Raw genomic sequence first — 8223 nt, 5'->3', positions numbered from 1 at the left:
CTCTGCTTGGAGTTTGTTGGGATTCTTTGATTTATATATTTATGTCCTTTTTGAGGGCTGGGAAGTTTTCCCCCATTATATCCTCAACTACTCTGCCTGGCCCTTTACTCCTCTCTTCTCCTTCTGGGACACCAATGATCCTTCTATTTGTGCACTTTGCTTTTTCTGTCCTTTCCTAAGATCCAATTCAAATTTTTCCATCTTTTTTGTCATTTTCTGTTTTGAGTCTTCAAAGTCAGTTATCCTGTCCTCTCTATCACTTATTCTTTCTTCTGTCTCTTCAAATCTGGTGTTGTGTGCCTCTAGTGTGTTTTTTATTTGGCCAACAGAGTCTTTAATCTCTGTGATTTTCACTATTTTTCTATTTATTCTTGCAAATTCCTCTTTGTGCTCTACTACTGTGTTTTTGATGTCCTTTATGTCATTGTAATCCCACTTATTTTATTATGTAGAGTTGTATGAACATCTTTGACTAGTTGTTCTAACATCTGTGTGTCCTCTGGTGTTTTAATTTGTTCATTAGGCAGGGCTATATCTGCGTATATTGTGATATGCTTAGTGATCTGCTGTCTTCATGGCATGTAAATATCTTTATTGATTTACTTTGGGAGTTGATTTATTTCAGTAGTCTAATGCCTTGTGTTTGCAGGATGACTGTACAGGAGAGAGCAGGGCACAAGGTGGGGCACTCAGTGCAGTGATTTGTTTCAGGGCAGGTATAGGTGCAGGTTGGGGATGTTACACTGATGCTTGTAAACATGGGCACGTAACAGGCAGGGAGGATATAATTGTGCAGTTGTACCAGTCAGGGAGGTGTAACCCTGGTTTGAACTTCTCTAAGACACAGAGCCCCTTGTGTGCATGCATAGAGCTGTGGCAGCAAGTCAGCATTATGCCTTTGTGAATTGGGGGCAGATGTGACCTGGCTGTGCAGGTTGAAACTTTCTCAGAGCTTGGAAGTGTGGCTCAGGTCATGCACATGTGTGGTTCTAGGACTGCTGTAAAGTGAGTTCCCAGAGCTTAATGATATGATTGGGGGCCATGTGCATGTGTGGGCCTGGGAGTGCCATAAACGAATGCTCAGAGCTCGGGGGATGGAGTGAGGCTGTTTGACACTGTAGGCGGGGGGCAGGGATAGCCTAGATATTGAGGTTAGCACCTGCAGCCTTCATGCACTGACAACAGCCCACAGGGTACAGGGTGGGGCAGGTAGTGCTTGGGAGGGGTGCAGGAGAGATAGGTTGGGCTGCACTTGGTGTGGAGGTGGAGAGAATATTTGCGCACTGGGTGCTGGTGGGGTGGGGTCCCTGGAGTGGAGAAAAGGGGAGTGGGTGACATGGTTTGGGTGCATGATGTGTAGGGTGAGTTGCCAGTCACAGCTACACTGGTGATGGTTATGCGTCCAAAGAATGCAGCCTGTCTTACTTCCTAGTCCCATGTTCCCATCCTTGCACACCCGCGGGCTCCATGGTTCCATGCCTCCGCACGAGGCTCCAGCTTTCTGCCTCTCAGTTCCTTGGCCTCTGCAACCAGGGCTGTCCCATGTGGTGCAGAAGGCTCTCCCAGGTCAGCTGCACTCTTGAATCACCACCTCAGTTGCCCTCCCTTCCCTTCTCCAACTTTTCCATGGAGCAGTGCTAATCCCAAGCTACTCTATTTGGCCATCTTCCTGGAAGTCCACAATATTGATTTTTGAAACATCACATAGAGTCTGTTTTCATACAGCATACCACCTAGTAGTGTAAAGAGCTATTAATCCAAATGTTATACAACTAGTGAGTAATAGCCAGCGGTGGTACATGCTGTAGTCACTTAGTGCAGAAGTTGTACAGCTAACTATGTCAGTTTTAGCCAATCCAATATATTCATGAGAAAGAAATGGTTCCTTTGATATGAAAGTTGGTGCAGACCAGTTTTCCGGCTGTCAACACAAAGAACACAAACCTGGAAATCACACAAGTTACACCCTTCACATTATCATAAAATTGACCAAAGGTTCAGAGGCGTAGCTGCCAAAAACTGAGATTAGAGGGAAAAACTGATTGTTGATCTACCAGAAGAAGGAGGGGGAGATGAGGAATAGGAAGAAAAGGAAGAAGAAAAAAAGGAGAGAGAATGAAAGGATAGATGGACAGGAGGAAGTAGGAAGTAATGAAGGAAAGGAGGGAGGAAGGCAGGGAAGGAAAAATAAGAATAAAAAAAAGTGTGATATACAAGTTGAACAATCTATTCCCATTCATATTCCACAATCACCCTGGCACAGAACAAAAATTTTAAAGACCTTAGAAGGGCCAAAAAGACCTAAATGAGCTGCTCTTACCACTTCCCCCAGTTCCACTTCCTCCACTCCCAGTGCCAACTCATACATACTTCTCCCTAGGCTTACTCCCTCCACCCCAAGTATTCCTTGAACACGCCAGGAACTCACTTCCGCATCATGTCTTTTCATGGAATGCTCTTCCCTTTCAATATCTATATGCCTCACCTGTACTTCCTTCAAATATTTGCTAGTCTTCTGGGTGGTGCCCTGCAAGAAAACCTTTAAAAATTCCTTCCCCTCTTTTAGCACTCTCCTCTCGTGCCATCTTACGCTCACTCCATTTCCATAGCACCCACACATGCTCATGTTTTAAATAAGCTACTTATTATGTATATCTCACCCTGACCTAGAATATAAGGTCCTTGAGGGCCAGGATTATTTTATATTTTTCATTGCTCTATTGACAGCAACAGGAAACATGCCTAACACAAAACAGACCATCTGCAAATATTTATTGACTAAATTAATGAACGAACATTTTTGTAACATCCTTGCCATGACTCCACTAGGAAAGCTGTGTTATATAATGTTAGCCCAGTCAGAGCAAAGTGTGCAGTTAAAAATTATGTAAAAACATCTTTTTTCAGACCTTAATCAATATTTTAATAATCAATATTTTAATTGCCAAACCTTTATCTGAAAGACAAAGTGGGAGAGATAAAGAAGGGGGAAGTATAGGTGGTAAAGGGGCCTCATAGGGGCTCACCCATTTTCTGCACTGGCTGCAGAGCTCTTGTCTTGTGCCTATCAGAAATCCCAATAGGTGGTGAGTAGATGCTTAAGTAGCTACAGCTTGTGGCAGCTGCAGACCTGAAGAGGCATATATCACCAGCACTGTCCTTTGATCATCCTCTGCTCTACAGCATGGGAGAGAGGGGACCAACTAGGATTTCAGGCCAGGCCAGTGTGACTGTGTTGTCTCTGTAACTGGCTTGCCATGACATTGAGCAAGGTTGAAGGCAACCTAGCAACAAGGAGCCTGGTGGAGGTATCTCTGGGGACTCTTTGCATAGGCAGGATGTTGGAGCCCTCCAATGTGTTCAGGATCCCTTCTACCACCTTATAACAGGTAAAATGCAGATAGAGCAGGAAGAGCATGTGTAAGTTAGTCAGTGTGCTGCAGAGAAGCAGTCACCACATGGGTCCCACAATCTAGGACACCAATACCACCACCATGCACAGGGTGGACAACCCACCCAAGTGCAGCCAAAAGAGGTAAAAGAGGGCATGGGGGTGGATGTTATAGGTGATGAACAGGACAATGCAGTGCCCAAAGAGGCTATATCCCAGCAATGCCAGCATCTAGAGCATGGTAATCTGGGCATTGCACAGGTAGGTGAAGAAGTAAATGAATGATGAGATGCTCAGCAAATAGCTGAAGCATGTGCCAGTTGCCATATCTGTCAGTACACTCCCTGAACTGTCAGATGTCTTCATCCCATGGGGGATGGCAACCATTGTGAAGTCCAGTATAAGGGGTCTATAGGGTTCACTTGTGATTTTCTGAGGAAAATTGACCACCTTGATAGGGATCATGGACTCCAGAAGCCTGCTTTGTACTGTGCAGCCTCCACATCAAAGTAGGTTCTCAGGATGTTGATGTTGGCGGATAAGCTGAAGGCCCTGAAGGCTTGTCTCTTCTGTGATGATCAGCCCCCTTTTGACTCAGTTGTTTCTTAAACCCCTTCATGCCCAGGAATTCCCCATCCTCTTCTTCAGCAGTAGCTGCATTAGCATCTACTTCCCTCTCCTTTTCTGTCACTCTCCTCCCATGCTATCTTATTTGCATGCAGGCACTGATGCAGCTTACTCATATCCTCAAAGCTGGACCCTGAGGTATCATCCATGTTCTCCATGTCAATCACAACTAAGCCTCCACTCAGGATGTTTTCTTTGAACCCTCCCCATCTGGGCAAGTCCTATTTCAGGTGCTGCTATAGTTGCCATGTCTCTTAAGGGCTCCAATAGCAGAGTGAGGAAATGTGAGCCTCAGGGAAGGTGGTGTCAAGAGGTGAGGAAAAAATTGTTTCCAAAAATGTACTGAAAAAAAAAATGTACTGAGCACTATATTAGACTATTTGGCAGTGCAAGCAAATACCAGTTTAACAAAGGGAATTTAATGGCTCATGATTTTGTGATTAGGAAAAATTACAAATCAAAGCATCATAAAAGCAATGCTTTCTCCTTAAACACTGTGGCATTCTGGGGCTACTGCTGTCTGTCTTTGCTCCTGGGTTTCTCTGTCACATGGCAATGCACATGGCCCCTCTATTCTGGGTTTCTTTGATAATTATCTTTTAGCTATTCCCTCTGAGGCTTTCTGTCTCACAGTCTGAATTTTATTCTGCTTATATGGGACTAAAGTAATAGGATCAAGACCCATCCTGGTGGATGTGGGACACACCTTAACTGAAGTAATCTCATCAAATGTCTTACTTACAATTAGTTAATACCCAAAGGAATGGATTAACTTTAGAAACATGTTTTTCTGTAATGCATACAGTTCCAAACCACCAGAAGCACTATGGACTAGGAACTGTGCTAAGAATGTTCTATGGATTATTCATTTAATGGTTTCACAACCCTGTCAGAAGTTAACTTACCTTATTTTACAGATGGGAAAGCTGAGCTTTAGAGAGGTCAAAGAAGTTCCAGTGGTGAACAAGGTCTACAAAAAGCCATGATGGGAGCAGGATTCAAATCAGGAATATCTTGCTCCAAAGGCCAACTTCTCAATCACCGTGGGTTTTCAAAGGACCACAGTAATGTAGTGCATGTGGGCAGTAATCAAATTATCTGTCTGGTCTAAGAAGGATTTTTTAGAGGTTCCAGCAGAACTAGAGAACAGATGGACTGCATCACCCTTCTCATACAATAACAAGAACCACAACAATACAAATAGCAAAGAGGAAGAAAAAGATGATGATGATGGTGAGAGGGAAAGTCTACTATTTACTGGAGGATTGCCATGTATTATGCTAACCTGCCTTGCTTCAGACAAACTTGTTTATATATTATTTCTTAATTTTGATAAATATCTTTCTTTTGCAAATATCATTAAATCCTTGTCAAAGTAAGTATAGTTTCAAGGAATGAATATAACCAACCTTAACTGGAATTTCAAAATAATTTTTCAAAATACAATAAGAAACATGTTTGTGCCCCACCTCCACAGAAGTGGTAATTTTTTTTTCATTGTAATTTTCTTGTAGTCATCATTGTAGTGTAGATTAGAGCAACTAACTTAGAGAAGGGAAATGCTGCATTCATTATAGATTCATAGGATATTCATTGACCCCAATCTGATATAATTTTATTTAGTGGCATTTGTGAGTTTTAGTCTGCTTAATTTCTGTAATCCCATGTATGTTTTTGATTTTCCAACTTTATTAGCCATAGTGGGAGGCACCAAATCAGGAATGAAGGTATAGACACTTGCCTTCTTAGACTCCCTTGTAGGTGAGACATGATCAAGTAACGCACATTCCACTCATCAGATTCAGCATTGGAAGCAGACAGAGCATCTGGTCTGTTCCACAGGGCAGGGAGAGTGCAGGAAGGGTGTGTCCAAAGTGGAGGAGGGCTGAAACGCAGATGTTGGCTGGGTCTCCTTCAAATTCCTAAGGGCTTGACCTTCCTCAGAATCTGGGTTGGGACCAGGGGAGATAGATAGTGAAGAATAAACATGTAATATGTTTTTTTTAAAAAAACTATTAAGTAAAAAATAACCCTCACAAATAAAGATGCAGCCCAGGTGAGGGTGAAAGCACCTCTTTCATGGCTCACTTCCCAAATATCTCAAACACAAAACAGATGAAAAATAACTAAGGATACAGTGGCTTCCACTAGCTAAGTTCCTACGACAACTGCTTCCACAAAGTTTTTAAGGGGAGTAGACTTGAACTACTTTGTTCTGCCTGTACCCTGGCTTGTGGAGCAACGACTCTGGCAAGAAGAGAAGGCAAGGAAGCACAAAGAGGGAACAGTGGGGGTCAGGATATATGATGGTTAGGTACTGGTGTCAACTTGGCCAAGTGACTATGCCCAGTTGTTTGGTCAGGCAAGCACTGGCCTGACCATTGCTGCAAAGATATTTCATGGCTGGTTGAAAGACTGGAAGGCTGGTGTATTAAATCATCAGTCAGTTGATTGCATCTCTGGTTGATTACATCTGTGATTAAGTGTGGCATGTTTCCCACCAATCAGTTGAAGGTTTTAAAGAAGAAGAGAGACTTTTTCATTCTTTTTCAGCCAGAGAGACTCTCGTGTGGAGTTTTTCCAGACCCTTCATCAGAGCTGCCAGTTTCACAGCCTCCCCTATGCATTTTGGCCCTTCCATTCCCATGGTGGCATGAGACGCCTTTATAAATCTCATATTTACAGATATCTCCTGCTGGTTCTCTCTCTCTAGAGAACCCTCACTAATACAGCTTGGAACTGGGAGTGGTTCTTGAGAAACAGAATCTTAAAAATGTGTTTTCACAATTGGTTTTCCACTCTGATTACACTCAGAGGCACTAATGACTCTTACCAATAATCAAGATTGTGCTGATAGTCCATGTGTTGATTTGGCAAGAGATATACTGAAAATTGCACCATTAGATTCTGCTAATTGTATGCTTATACAAGGCAAGCATGTTTTGGACACTGTATTAGTTAGGGTTCTAGGGAGAAACATAATCAACAGGGAATACTCACAAACATAAAATTTATAGTGTCTCATGTGACCTTGGGAATGCAGAGTCCAAAATCCACAGGGCAAGCTGTGAAGCCAATGATTCCGATGGAGGGTCTGGACGAACTCCACAGGAGAGGCTCACCAGATGAAACAGGAAGAGCCTGTCTCTTCTGAATCCTCATTAAAAGGCTTCCAGTGATCAGATTAAGCATTCCTGATAGCAGAAGACACTCCCCTTTGGCTGATTACAAATGGAATCAACTGTGGATGTAGCTGACATGATCATGATTTAATTCTATGAAATGTCCTCATCGCAACAGGCACTTGCCCAACCAGACAAACAGGTTCCACCACTTGGCCAAGTTGACACATGAACCTGACCATGACAGTCCACCCCCTGTCAACTTGGCAGCTATACATACCACCTTAAATTATACCTAATTTCTAAATAAAAAACACATTTTTTTCTTTCACCTAATAATACTCAACTGTCCTGCATATAACTGGAAACACATTAAGTCTCTCCAGAATAGGGTGCAAATCCTTGGGTAATATTCATTCTTAAACTTAATATCTTACAACTTAAATAGTATAACATGAACAAAACAGCGTTACAGTCCTCGTTTCTGTAACTGATTACGTGGCTGAAGTTCATATTTATCACTGCCTTCTTCCACTACCCATTCCATGTTCCCTTTACCCTCAGCAAGCACTTCAGCTGGCCGTGGTTCTTTGCCTGGTGGGGTGGCCCAAACCTTCATTCCTGAAGTTTCAGAGCCATTGGTACTCCTGCCTGGATTGGGTTGTTGCAGTTTTCCATTGATTTTAATCACAGGGCATAGTAGTACTAAAAGACGCCCTAGGGAATCTCCTATATTCCAAGAAAACTCTTCTTTACCTCCATTATGTAGTTGCAGTTCTACTTGCCCCTGATAGTCAGGGTCAATCATCCCAGACAATAATGTAATCCTCTTCTTGGTATGTTGATCCAGTGGCAGAAGTAGCCCAAAGTGACCAGGTGGCAGTCTTAGATTTCAGTTCAATGGAATCATTGTTGTTTCTCCTGCTGGAAGCACTCCCCCTTTCAGAATTAAAACCTGTAGACCAATCGAGCTCAGGGTTGCAGGGACAGGAAGCAAAAATTTTCTTAGTGGATCACTACAGGTAATAGTGAGTAGTACCACTCCCATTTCCACCGCTTGGTTCCTGGACCCACGGATCCTGG

General features: G+C 42.9%; 1 pseudogene; it reads right to left on the bottom strand.

The window, feature by feature from the left end:
• Positions 1 to 3211: 3211 nt before the first annotated feature.
• LOC143680809 (protein YIPF3 pseudogene) lies at positions 3212 to 4267 on the bottom strand (annotated as a pseudogene).
• Positions 4268 to 8223: the final 3956 nt, after the last annotated feature.

Source organism: Tamandua tetradactyla, chromosome 1 (assembly GCF_023851605.1).
Source record: "Tamandua tetradactyla isolate mTamTet1 chromosome 1, mTamTet1.pri, whole genome shotgun sequence".
Taxonomy (NCBI): domain Eukaryota; kingdom Metazoa; phylum Chordata; class Mammalia; order Pilosa; family Myrmecophagidae; genus Tamandua; species Tamandua tetradactyla.
Note: the sequence above shows the minus strand (reverse complement) of the source record. Positions and strands in the feature narration are given on the sequence as shown.